Genomic DNA, 14,149 nt, shown 5'->3' on the forward strand with positions numbered 1-14,149 from the left:
TATACTTATACACACATTAAGACACATTAAGACACATTAAGACATCGTTCAGGATAATTAATTCGTACTTTTGTTGACGACAAAAGCCGCTGTGCTGTTTCTCCGACTGGCCGCCTCTTTTTCAAATCTCAACTGTCCCTCAGCTCAGCTCTCGCGAGAGGTCGGAATCTCGCTGAGGGGCGTGTGCGCGCGCTGCCTCCTCCTCCTCGCGGCAGGTTCACAGCGCGTTGGAATAGGTGGACATAGGTCATAACTGTTTATATCTCATAACTGTATATAGCTCATAACTGTTTATATCTCATAACTGTTTATATCTCATAACTGTATATACCTCTATACTGATGTTTACAACACTACCTCTGCACATACTGTATATTACATAGTTACTTATCACTATCATTCTTGTTCTATGTATATTATGCCCTTTATATCACTATTTGCACTTCTGGTTAGATGCTAAACTGCATTTCGTCGTATAGTATTTGTACTCTGCGATGACAATAAAGTGTAATCTAATCTAATGATAGATCAAAAGAACATCATTGATCATATCTGTCAAGTTATGTGTTGGTTTTCTGTGCTTCCCCTAACTTGAAAGGGCTTTGACCGTTTGACCAGAGTTTCACTGGGACTCCACTCTTTCTGCATCCAATGACCAGACAGCAATTATCTTTCTCCTTTTATTTTGGACTTAATTTTGTCTCTTTTTCATCAGAATTACAAGTAGTAGCAGTAGTAGTAGGTGAAAAACCTTGAAAATGTATAAACACAAAATATAGCGGCTAAGAAACAATATGAAATAATTTACAATGCAATAAAACATTATACATTTACAATGCAATAAAACATTCCAAAATGATATACCGCCCCTTTAACTTCACCATGAACTGAACTTGATATCAAACACCCAACAGCAACCAATTGGCTATCAAACAAATCCAAGATATCAAACAAACAACAACACACATCCAAGTCATCTCACCGTCAGCCACTCTGGGGGGTATTCCATCAATGTCGCTAAAGGAAAATCCTGGCTTATTTTTGATAACTCTCACGAGACCTATCAGAATATGCCTGGATATTTTTAGGAACTCTCGCGAGACTTGTCAGACTAAACCTGGATTTTCTTTTAGCGATGTTGATGGAATACCCCCCAGGTCTCTGCAAACAGTTGGTTTGAGCACAGCACTGCAATAATAGGCAAATGTTCCTACCACAGTGTGTTTGTTGAACTGAATCCTCAACTGTGGGACTGCAGACTAAAGGGAGTGGTGATTGTTCAGGTGAGCTGCTGGGTGATTAGTGAATTGATTTCAGCTGTGCAGGCCATGACTGTCATCTCATGTTTCTCCTCTGGGGGGAATGGGAGCCAAACCCATGTTGGGATGGCTGAGTTTCTCTAGGGAGGAGAAATTGGGCTCTTTTTCCTTGTTTGTGAAGGAATGGCACTGTATTTGGTTTCTGGTTGAGTTTGCCAAGACAATATCACAGGGTAGCACAGGACTCAAATAGACTATTAAATAGACTGTATATATATATAGGTTTAACATTTTATTAGGGACACCTGTACAGTCGAGCTGGTGGAGGTGGTGTAATGGTGTGTTTGTGGGCCCGTTAATACCAATCAATCATCGCTTGAATGTCACAGCCTATTTGAGTATTGTCTGACCATGTGCATCCCTTCATGGCCACAATGTACCCATCTCCTAATGGCTACTTCCAGCATGATAATGCACCGTGTCACAAAGCTAAAGTCGTCTCAAATTGGATTCATGAACATGACAATGAGTTCAGTGTTCTTCAGTGGCCTTCCCAGTCACCGGATCTGAATCCAGTAGACAACACCTTTGGGATGTGGCAGAATTGGAGATCCACAGCTTGAAAAGCGCACTTGAATTAATCTGCAGGAATTGCGTGATGCAATCGTGATGCAATCATGTCATCATGGACCATCATGGACCAGAATGTTTCCAACATCTTGTGGAATCAATGCCACTACCCCAGTAGTTCCTAAAGGGCTCAGTGTGTGTGTGTATATATAAATGCCGTCAAGGCCGCAGCTGTTTCAAGATTAGGGTCCTTTTTCTCTTCGTCTTCACCCAAAGCATTAACTCACGTACGTTTGTCGACGTCAAACCTGCCTGTTGCACTATTCCCTGTCTGAGATTATTAACCCTGTAGCTCCCACTACCCCCTTGCTGCACAGCCATAGACACTACCCCCCCCCCCCCCCCTCTACTGTAAAGACTATAGAGTCTATTCTATAGAGTTATGAAGCGTGTTGTCAGAATGTAGCTCATTGCAGCTCATTGAACTTTCCTCCGGTTCAATACAGAAAAAGATCCATATGTTTTTCCCATCCGGACCTTTTCAAAACTGTTAATAAAAGTGTTGTGTAACATTATAGGCTCAGGGTTTCTTGTAAGTTTTCTTGCCCAATGAACTAGCATTTGATTTCGTCTTCAGTTGGCGATCTACAGTCCTTAAAGGTGCAATACGTAACATTCAAGTTTATTGTACAAAGTTATTGAGAAACGGTTACCAGAACCAAACAAACGGTAGTGAATCAGAAACAGTTCTCTAGTGAATCAGAAACCGTTCGCAAGTGAGTGAGAAACAGTTCGCTAGTGAATCAGAAACAGTTCACTGGTGAGTCAGAAACAGTTCTCTAGTGAATCAGAAACAGTTCTCTAGTGCAGGGGTCTTCAACCTTTTTCAACCCAAGGACCCCTTGGATGAGAGACAAACAGAACAGGGACCCCCACATGTAATATATATATAAGCCTATAATAACTTTTATATTTACTTCATTCACCTTTTATTTCACCATAATAACCTATTTATATACTGGGTTATTAGCCTATATGTGTTTATGATTGATAAAACGTTCATGCATAATTATGATTGGTTATTATTATTGTTTTTGTTGTTGTTCTTGTTCTTGATGAGGCTTATATTTTCTATTATTATTATTTTTCAACAATGAAACTTTTAGCTTCAGGAAGCAAGGTATGCCTACCTCCTGGGTGGAGGTTGTCAGGCAGAGCATCATGTCATCCTCAGGCTGCAGTCTGGAACTGTATTTGCTCTTCAGGTAGGTGAGGGAGGAGAATCCTCTTTCACAAAGATAAGTTGTTGCAAAAGGCAAGAGGCTCACCATGGCCTTTGCTGTCAGTTGGGGGAAGTATTTCTGGCAATGGATCCAGAACTGGGTGAGAGGCTGTGACTCGTACACATTCTTGTGTGTACTGTCTGTGGTTAGGTCGATCAGCTGATCTTCCTCAGCGGCTGTCAGGTTTGAGCCGTCTGATGCATTGTCTTTGAATGATAACCGTATCCATGTCTTGTGCTTTCTCCAAGACTCAGTCTCAGAAAAGTACTTCTCAAATTGACTTTCGAGTGCCTCCAAGTGATCAACAATTGCGCATTTCACATCAGGCGAGGGCGCATTGAAATGCGCAGCCAGCTCCGTGTGGTTTTGGCCAACCAGAATCTCGAGGATAGCTGTGCGTAATTCAAAGACGCGCGCCAATACTGATCCACGGGAAAGCCATCTGACCTCGGCATGGTAAAGGAGCGCGTTGTGTTCCTCTCCTATAGCGGCGCATATGTGACGGGGTGTATCTTTTCATGTATCACTCTCAGCTGGATGGCTCACGTTCATTTATTGATGACTGCTGTGTAGTTGATTCACTTAGACAAATGTACAAATTGTAAGTCGCTTTGGAGAAAAGTGTCTAAATGACTTCAAGGAAAAGTGTCTGCTAAATGACTTCCATGTCGGCGGTTCAACGTCGTCGTCGTCGTCGTCGTCGTCGTGCTGCTTCCTGTCGTCCAGTCACCGAGACGTCGTCACTTCAGGGCTATTTAGCTTGTCCTAGCTAGCGTCTGGTTGCAAACTTCGTATTGTCAAAGGCGAACGCTGCACCTCCAAACATCGTCCTAACAATGGCTACCAGGTTCATACCGCTGTCACAATGTCTCATTTTATATGTGGTGTTGTTGTAGTGACGACAAACAATGTATAAGTAAAACGTTTACTCGACGCTCTTGTAGCACAATGCAATCACCAGTGTAAACACGCAATCTGGTTCACGGACCCAGCATCCGGGGTCACGGACACAACATCCGGGTCACGGACACACCCCGGATATACCACGTCATTAAACATATACATAAACATTACATTAAACATACCTATTTTAGCTATAATTGAACTTGACCTTTCTACTCCGTTACATACACCCCCCTTAAATTATACTAAAATGGGGCAACAGCATGAAAACCGGAGGACAGTAAAAAAAAAACAGGAGCGAAAAAACAAACAATTGACAAACAAAATAAAACAATGTGGATCTCGAGCACTGATGTACCAAAACTCAACATTATAAATTCTTCCATAAGAAGTGTGTAAGGACAGATTGGTACCAAAACCCGTACTTATCACAGAGGAGAAAGAGATGCCATCTACATCCCACAGTTGTACATAACTTTGCCCTTACAAGAGGATCTCATGACTCTAGGTCACGACTCAGACCGGAAGCAAAATAAATAAAGAAAAAAAAACTGGATGCACTACGCCCCTACATAGACGCCGCAATGAAACTAAATGCAGAACTTATGAAAGGCTCAGTACTCCCTTTAAGCATCTGCCCTGACATCTCACAAATAAGCCTATTTGGGTTCCTAACACTCCTCCCACATCTCGTGACAACTGATGGAACTTGAGCACTCTGTGAACGTGTGCAAACTACCTGCTCCGGCTCAACCTCAACTAGAATTGGAAGGTCACCATGGGCATCACATCTAGCTTCAGGTGAGTGTACTGTGTCACATACTGTGTCAGGGGGATAATCAGTGTGGCAGTCAGGTACAGAGTCATCAGGAACACTATCCAGCAACTCATCTGGTCGGTCTTCCTTCGAGGCACTCGGCACGGGCATAGTCCCTCCGTTGACTTCTTCCTCATGGATGCTCTCTGCCCCCGCGTGCTCAGGCGACTCCAAGACCCAGTCCCTGGTGCGCAACCGAGAGGCCTCTTCAACATCAGAGGTGACAGAGCCCTGAACACTGGCACAGGAAGCTATAGACTGCGACTCCTCTAGGGATGCCGGGTTCCCATCTTGTTCCGGAACTGTCAAGAAGTCAACCGGAAGCAGCATGTTCCTGTGTACAACCTTCTCTCTATTCGTGACAACATCTCTGATCCTGTACACGTTGATGTCCGATCTCACAGACACCACATCGAAAGGAGTTGATTCCCACCGGTCTGCGATCTTCCTCTTCCCTCTCTCACCTCGATTGGCAAGTAGCACTTTGTCACCAACACCCAACGGCAGTCCTCTGACCTTCCGGTTGTACAGTTTGGCGTGACGATCTTGTTCCCTGATGGCATTCCTTTGAGCGATCTGTGCTGCTTCAGAAAGATCTCTCCTCAGATGTTGCACAAACTCATGACGACTGACAACGGCATCATCCTCCAGCACATGATGAAACATGACATCCACGGGCAGCCGTGGGACCCGTCCGAACATCAGGTAGAATGGCGCGAAGCCCGTGGTCTCATGCACAGTGGAGTTGTAGCAGAAGGTCAGTGTCTGGAGCATCTGTGGCCACCTGGACTTGCTCAGTGGAGGGAGGGCCCTTATCATGCCCCCGAGGGTCCTGTTGAACCTCTCTGTGACGCCGTTGCCCATGGGGTGGTATGGAGTCGTATGGGACTTATGCACACCTGCCATCTCTAGTAGATCTTTTAGAAGCCGACTCTCAAAGTTAGCTCCCTGATCTGAATGGATTCTTTTGGGGAACCCATATATGCAAAAAAACTTGTCCCATAGACAGCGGGCAACTTGTTTCGCAGTCTGGTTCCGACAGGGGAAGGCAAGAGCTACTTTAGAAAAATGGTCCGTAACAACGAGAACATCAATGGTCTTCTTGTCGCTCTGCTCTGCGGTCCAAAAATCGATGCACACTAAGTCCATAGGAGCTGAAGTGCGGATGCTCTCAAGAGGTGCTCGGGCGTGTGGTTCAGGAGTCTTCCCCAAAATACATCTCTGACAGTGCTTCACGTGATTCTCAACATCCCTCTGCATGCCTGTCCAGAAGAATCGTTCACTGGCCAGAGAGGATGATCTTGAGCGACCCTGGTGGCCAGCAGCATCGTGGACTCCATGCAAGACTTGTCGCTTCAGAGCTTCTGGAGTGACGAACTGAAAGATCCTCTTGTCCCTGATGCGGTCTCTCTTCACACGGTAGAGGAGTCCACTACGCACTCTCAACTTCTTCCAGTGTTTCAACAGCCTGAGCACACAGCTAGACTCAGCTGTTCTCTCGTGTGCATTTGGTTTCCTATGTCGCTGCATATAAAAGAGAACCCTGCTCACTACAGCATCTTGTTGCTGGAGATTGTGTAATTGACTCTGTGGGATGGCGATGGAAGGGTCTTCCTCGGGCAATTGCAGATACTCCGGATTAATGTAGGGCAGCTGAGAAACACCCCCAGTACGATGGACGTCCATGACAGCAGACACCTCCTCAGCACTAATGGCACCTCCAGAAGACTCAGGACTCAGGACCTCATCTGTGTCGACATCAGTGTGCTGAACACCTTGACAGTTGGTAGTCAGCCGGAAAGCGTCCTGCACCGTACCAGCCACTACTCCATTCACCTGATCCAGCAAGGACAGGTAAGGCTCCCTCACCAGGCGATGGCTCACACAGGACTTAACAAATGGCTCACGGCTCAGCGCATCAGCGACTATGTTCCTAGGCCCTGGGATATAATTCAGATCGAAATCATATGCAGCAAGTTTGGCCACCCACCTCTGTTCGCATGCATCTAACTTGGGCTTAGTTAGGATGTAGGTCAAGGGGTTGTTATCCGACCACGCTGTGAAATGCACTCCCTTCAGCCAGTGGGAAAACTTCTCGCATACAGCCCACTTCAATGCCAGGAACTCAAGTCGGTGAGCTGGATAGTTCAACTGAGCATGTGACAGCGTCCTACTAGCGAAGGCAACTGGTCTTGCAACTTTATCACCAGGCTGGAGCTGAGAGATGACGGCGCCAATCCCATCGAATGAAGCATCCACTGCTAGGATAAATGGCTTTGCGAAATCAGGATGGGCCAGGGTTACCGAATGCAGGAGATCGCGCTTCAATGTCTCGAAAGCATCCCTACACTCGGGCGTCCAGTCAGCTGGTTTGAGCTTTACAAGATTGTGACATTTCTTCACTGGTTTTCTCCCTCTGCGTGCCTTTTCTCCAGCGTTCTGTCCAGAGAGAAGCTTGAATAGGGGTCTGGCCTTAGAGGAACAATCTTCAATGAAGTGCTGATAGTAAAGCATCATGCCCAAGAAGGACCTTATCTTCTTCTGTGAAGGAGACACCCCATCACTGTCCATCAGATCGGATACCTGTACTTGGCTAATGGCTTCAACCTTCCCAGGGTCCGTCTGCACTCCTGACTCATTGATGATATGGCCGAGAAACCGTACTGATTTCCGCAGAAGATAGCACTTCTTTGGAGCCAATTTGAGATTGTTGTACTTCAAACGAGAGAAAACCATCTCTAGACGCTCGAGTGCCAACTGTTCTGTAGGAGCGAAGACCATAACATCGTCTAGGTAGCACAATAGACTGGTGAAATTCTGATCCCCAAAGATCGAGAGCATCATCCGCATGAATGTAGCCGGGCTGTTGGACAACCCTTGAGGCATCCGGTTATATTCATGCAGGCCAAAGGGAGAGGAGAACGCAGTGTATTTCTTGTGGTCCTCATGTAAAGGCACGTTGTAGAAACCAGAGGTAAGGTCCATTGTGGAGAAGTAGGCATTACCACCTAGTGCAGCCAGCGCGTCAGCCTGATGAGGCAGCGGATGTGCGTCTTTCGTTGTCCTCGCATTAAGCCATCTGAAGTCCGTACAGATGCGCAATCCTCCATCCTTCTTCCACACAAGAACCAAGGGCGAGGCATATTCGCTGTTGGACTTACGAATTATGCCCTTCTCCTCCATGTTGTTGATGGCAGACCTCAGCTTCTCGTAGTGGTTCGGTGGCACTCTGCGGTAGGGCAGGCGAAATGGCCTCTCGTCCACCAGATGTATCTTGTGCACGAAGTCAGACGCCTCACCACAGTCCAACTTGTGGCGTGAAAAGATTGACTCGTATTTCACAACAAGCTGACAAAGCTTCTCTCTCCACAGGTCAGAGACTTCACACGCGTCCAAGTCTAGGTCGCGTAGACCAAGTTCCTCCAGTGCCTTTCTGATGTCTTCTTTGGGCCTTGCTACAGACTCACCAGTCACGGATTGTGGGGAAGACTGAATGTGGTCGGGCGGGGACAGATCTTCAGCGGCAATGCAGGGGAACACGTCCGCCAATTTGGTGTTTCGCTTCAGCACTACCGGCTCACCGGTGGGATTCACAACCTTCATAGGCAGCCATCGGTCGCCCCACATCGGCGTAACAACTCTGCCAACCAGAACTTTATTCGGTCTGCATCTGGACTGAGTTGGTTCCACAACCACCGTACTGCCCTCTGATATAGGTGCCGACACAGGGAGTCTGCCCCATACAAGATGCTCACTATTTGGCTGTAGCACCACACACTGTTGTAGCTTCAGTGTGCCAACCTTCTCAGGCACTGTCTCACCCCTCCATCTCTCTGTATTGGAAAGGAGAGAGAAGAAGTGATGACAGTCCCCATCACTGCCACCACCATGTTCAGATATCAGCCGCCAATAGCTGTCAGTCTTCCTCATCAACTCTAGGATTTTCTTGATGGCATTACTGCCTAGTATCATGTCATCGGTCTGTCCAGGCACCACAAGCATTGGGATGACCATCTTGCAGTCATACACCACCACATCGACATTGTATATTGCCTTAGGTACAACTCGGTGACCACCACATCCTATGATAATGACATCATCAGCGGGGCATCCTCTCAGATCAGGGTTACGCTGCAAGAGACGCGCCTCCGCAGCCTCGCTAAGCGTGCATGCCATAGAACCACTGTCTATCATCGCTCTAAGAGAGACATCTGCAGCGGAGACAGTGGTGTAGAATAAACTATCAGACCTTTGGACTCGGTGTAGACCTTGAAATACTACTGTCTTGTTCGAAGGCGCTCTGGAGATGAATGACTTGTATGTTGACTCACAATCAGCCATTTCATCATTGGGAGAGATATCAACAGGATCTGCACAGTCCTCCCTTGAATGCAGATCTATAAGTTTCCCTGCTGCGCCGACTGGGCACGCCCCTGCATCGGACACTTGGATCTGGGGTGTCCAGGCGAATGGCACTGGAAGCAGAGCCTCTGGTCACGGCAGTGAGTCCAAGCAGAGTGTCTAGCGTCGCCACACACAGCACACGGCAGGTTATTCAGACCCTCAATCCTGGGGGGGCTGGGTCTATACTGCTTGTTTGACATGTCCTTAGCAGGAGCAGACTTCTCCACTAGGACTTTCTCTAGCATTGAGATGATACGTTCAAAGGCCTCTGCCCCCTTGTCTGGGCGAGTATCCTGCTTTTCAGGTGAACACATATCAGTGCCTGACATCTCAACTCTGTTCACTAGCACACCCTCACTGGGCCTTTTACTCACGGCTGCGGCAACACCGTTCGAGCACACCTGAGTGTGGAACTCGTCAAGTACATCTTGGACCTCTACAGCAGTCCACTTATCGATCGTCTTTGATCTGAAAGTCATGGCAAGCTCTTTGGATGGACAGTTCCTGATGAACATACGTGTCACCTCCAGGAGAGGGCACTCAAGTGTTTTACCTTGTTCTTTGAGGCGATCAGTGGCAACATCTGCAGCTTGATTGAGGCGTAGCCAGTAGTCATACGCTTCCTCACCACTCTTCGGCAGCGTGGTGTAGAAGTCGGCTAGGGGGATAGGTGAACAGGGAACAGCAGCAAAATGCTTACGTAGAAGACCATAGATGGCCTCTGGGTTTTCAGCGACATTAATGCCACTGCTCCTCGTCCCATACTTCACTACATCCTTAGCCCTGCCCCTGAGATGGGTGAATATTTCTTCCGCCTGCTGATCTGCTCTGATGTTCGCCTTTTTCACATAACTCCTCATTATGTCTTCCCACTCACGCACATTCACTGCGTCCTTATCATCCCCTCTGAACGTTGGAGGCTCCTTCACCCTCCTGTGAGGTACCAACTGGACTTGGGACAGGTCTAGACTCTGGGTGGATGTATCAGTGGGCGTGGTCTGTGCATGCGCAGTGCTAAGAGGAGTAGCATTGAGGTAGCTAAGAGGGGGTAGCGTTGAGTCAAGGCGTGCAAGTATGCTATCTGCCAGCTGTAGACCAACATCTCTAATTATGTCACTCATCTGGCTCACTACATCAGGTAACTGGAAAGCAGAGATTGGGGATGGGGCATCACTGACCCGTGTGCTCGGTGCATGATCAATGTCGTGGCTCTGAGAAGGAACTGTGTCCCCACTAACTGAAAGGGCCCCAGCAGCATCCTGACTACCCACAACATGAACATCACCCCCCTGAACAGGACTATCATAACTCAACACTGGAATCCCCCTACCTCCACTGAGGAGGATCGCTCTACCCCTCCCAATGCTACTGCTTAGTGGCGTACTGAAACATCCTGGTCTGTGGCTCATGTTGAATTACAATTCAAGAAAACAGTACTATACAGACTAATCAGATAAAAGACCAGTAAAGAAAAATGTCACCAAAACAGCAATAAAACTAAAATAAATCACAGATCACATTCATTAATTCAACAATCCATTTGTGCGTAACATCACCGAATGAACTGAGTGAAACCATACGCCGCCCACCAGACAGCACGCAGGAGCGGTCCAGCAGAGTGATCCAGTAGAGTGGTCCCGGTCAAGGTGAAGAGTTGACTTCAGGTCCACAGGTCACGGCACCAATGTGACGGGGTGTATCTTTTCATGTATCACTCTCAGCTGGATGGCTCACGTTCATTTATTGATGACTGCTGTGTAGTTGATTCACTTAGACAAATGTACAAATTGTAAGTCGCTTTGGAGAAAAGTGTCTAAATGACTTCAAGGAAAAGTGTCTGCTAAATGACTTCCATGTCGGCGGTTCAACGTCGTCGTCGTCGTCGTGCTGCTTCCTGTCGTCCAGTCACTGAGACGTCGTCACGTCAGGGCTATTTAGCTTGTCCTAGCTAGCGTCTGGTTGCAAACTTCGTATTGTCAAAGGCGAACGCTGCACCTCCAAACATCGTCCTAACAATGGCTACCAGGTTCATACCGCTGTCACAATGTCTCATTTTATATGTGGTGTTGTTGTAGTGACGACAAACAATGTATAAGTAAAACGTTTACTCGACGCTCTTGTAGCACAATGCAATCACCAGTGTAAACACGCAATCTGGTTCACGGACCCAGCATCCGGGGTCACGGACACAACATCCGGGTCACGGACACACCCCGGATATACCACGTCATTAAACATATACATAAACATTACATTAAACATACCTATTTTAGCTATAATTGAACTTGACCTTTCTACTCCGTTACACATAGAGAAGCAAAGAGGCGGGTTTGTTATTATCAAACTAGTAACTAAATTAGTAACGTTATGCTAGTTATTAATTAACATTAATTTCGCAATGAAGACCGAACTGCAGCGTTTTAGCCAACACCTAGCTTGCTAGACAGGTGTTGTTTTTTTTCTCCAGCTGATGTTATGTTAGACTCTAGAATCATGGGCATCATTTATTTTGTAAATAGTTTTTGTCAAAAGTAGCTTATTATTGCATATTAATGCTTGTGCCTTACTCAATATCATTTTTGTTATATTTTTTAATTCTCACTGATTATTTTGGTGAAAGTTGTCAATTATTATGACAGAAATTGTCGGACCCCCTGCAGTACCTCTGCGGACCCCCTAGGGGTCGCGGACCCCCGGTTGAAGACCACTGCTCTAGTGAATCAGAAACAGTTCACTAGTGAGTCCGAAACAGTTCTCTAGTGAATCAGAAACAGTTCACTAGTGAGTCCGAAACAGTTCTCTAGTGAATCAGAAACAGTTCACTAGTGAGTCCGAAACAGTTCTCTAGTGAATCAGAAACAGAAACAGTTCACTAGTGAATCAGAAACAGTTCACTAGGAGTCAGAACCCGTTCGCTAGTGAGTCCGAAACAGTTCTCTAGTGTATCAGAAACAGTTCGCTAGTGAGTCAGAAACCGCTCGCTAGTGAATCAGAAACAGTTCTCTAGTGAATCAGAAACAGTTCTCTAGTGCAGCGTTTCTCAACCGGGGTGCCGCGGCACACTGGGGCGCCGCCTGGCGTCTTCAGGGGTGCCGTCAAATAATTCTATATTCTGACGTTCATATGAATAAATGAATAAATCTATAAATAAATAAATGCAATACATCATCAAAATCTGTCTCGCGCGCCCCTTTCCCATGTCACAATGTCAATACCGGATATCCTATGTTCCCCGCTCCCGAAAAAGGGTCCGATCGGGCAGGGCAGTCTCGCTCGCCGGCAGCGTGTGGAGGTGGTTGTTCTATATGGATGATCGGTGACATTATTCTCTCGTCCGACTTCGGAAGCTAAGCAGGGTTGGAAAGTTCGGGAAATAACGCACAGTTTCGTTTTCATGCAATGAATTTCATACATCCAGACAAGGATGCGCGCAGCGGAAGAGAGAGAGACGCATTTTCTGGCTTAATAACTCTGCATCCCCGGTGTTTACGTTGAATGGACTGGATAGGTGTTTCCAATCAAATGTGGGAATATGAAAATGAATGTGTTCCATAAATTCCCGCGTTTGTTCGGTCACTGTGTCATGTTTATACAGCACGGTTACGTGCCTGATGCCTTTGATGCACACTTGCCTTTTTCACTCCCTCCTCTCTCTCGCAATAATAATAATAATAATAATACAACTTTTATTTGTATCAATAGCCGCTGAGTGTGTGTGTGTGTGTGTGTGTGTGTGTGTGTGTGTGTGTGTGTGTGTGTGTGTGTGTGTGTGTGTGTGTGTGTGTGTGTGTGTATGGGGCTGTCTGGGTGATGCAGTGTCGTTTTTGAATAGCTATATTTTAGACTGGGGTGCCTTGAGATTTTATCGACTTTTGAAGGGTGCCGTGACTGAAAAAAGGTTGAGAAACGCTAAACAGTTCGCTTGTGAGTCAGAAACAGTTCTCTAGTGAATCAGAAAATAAAACACAAGAAACCCTCTGCCTAACACACAACAGGATTGTCAATCAAGAATTCAGATAGCTCAGCTGGAAGTCAGTTAGTTGGTTCCCAGACTACATATTATGACAGAACGACGGATTGCTCAGCTGGAAGTCAGTTAGTTGGTTCCCAGACTACAGACTATTATGACGGATGGAAGTTAGTCAGTTGGTTCCCAGACTACATATTATGACAGAACGACTTTGCCACTCCTGTTAGGTGCAATATGTTTACTTTCACAAACCCAGATGGTCTAACTATTATATACACATGATTAACTCTGACAGGCGGGTGGATGTGCTGTCACACTGTCCACTTGTGTGTTGACTTCTGATGTAAAGCTGTGTGTGTGTCTGTCTGTCTGTCTGTCTGTCTGTCTGTGTGTCTGTGTGTGTGTCTGTGGACTTCTAAAACACTCACTCATTGGGCGTATTCATAACTTTACCACTGCTATATATTTATTACCACCTATTTAATTTCCGGAGAAAGAAAACATGAGAATGCTTCTTAACAAAAACTAAGAACAAACTACCAAGCATAACATATTTACCATTCTGCCATCATGTCCTGTTAACTTTGACTACCAAGTATGTGTCTGTTAACTCTCGAGGGATTCCTACCAGTCGATGTATCCGATGTATTGTGGTGGTGAGGTTATGTTATGTTAAGGGTTAAGTGGGATGCTCGGGACAGCCAGACTGACGTCACCCCATTGACCTTTTGACACGTTCTAATGCTTTGGTCCTCATGTCGGGATCCAATGCAATGATCAGACTTTTCTTTCGAAAAATGTAACCACATTTCTGAGTTGTTGGAAATCAATGACACACATCGCCAGTCAACTAACACAGCTTGTTTTGTGAGCCTCCTAACAATGTAAAGTAGTATTATAGACAGTTAACTAGGTAGCAGTGGAGGAATTACTCACCGATCAA

Source organism: Nansenia antarctica, assembly GCF_963989245.1.
Source record: "Nansenia antarctica genome assembly, chromosome: 2".
Classification (NCBI taxonomy): Eukaryota; Metazoa; Chordata; class Actinopteri; order Argentiniformes; family Microstomatidae; genus Nansenia; species Nansenia antarctica.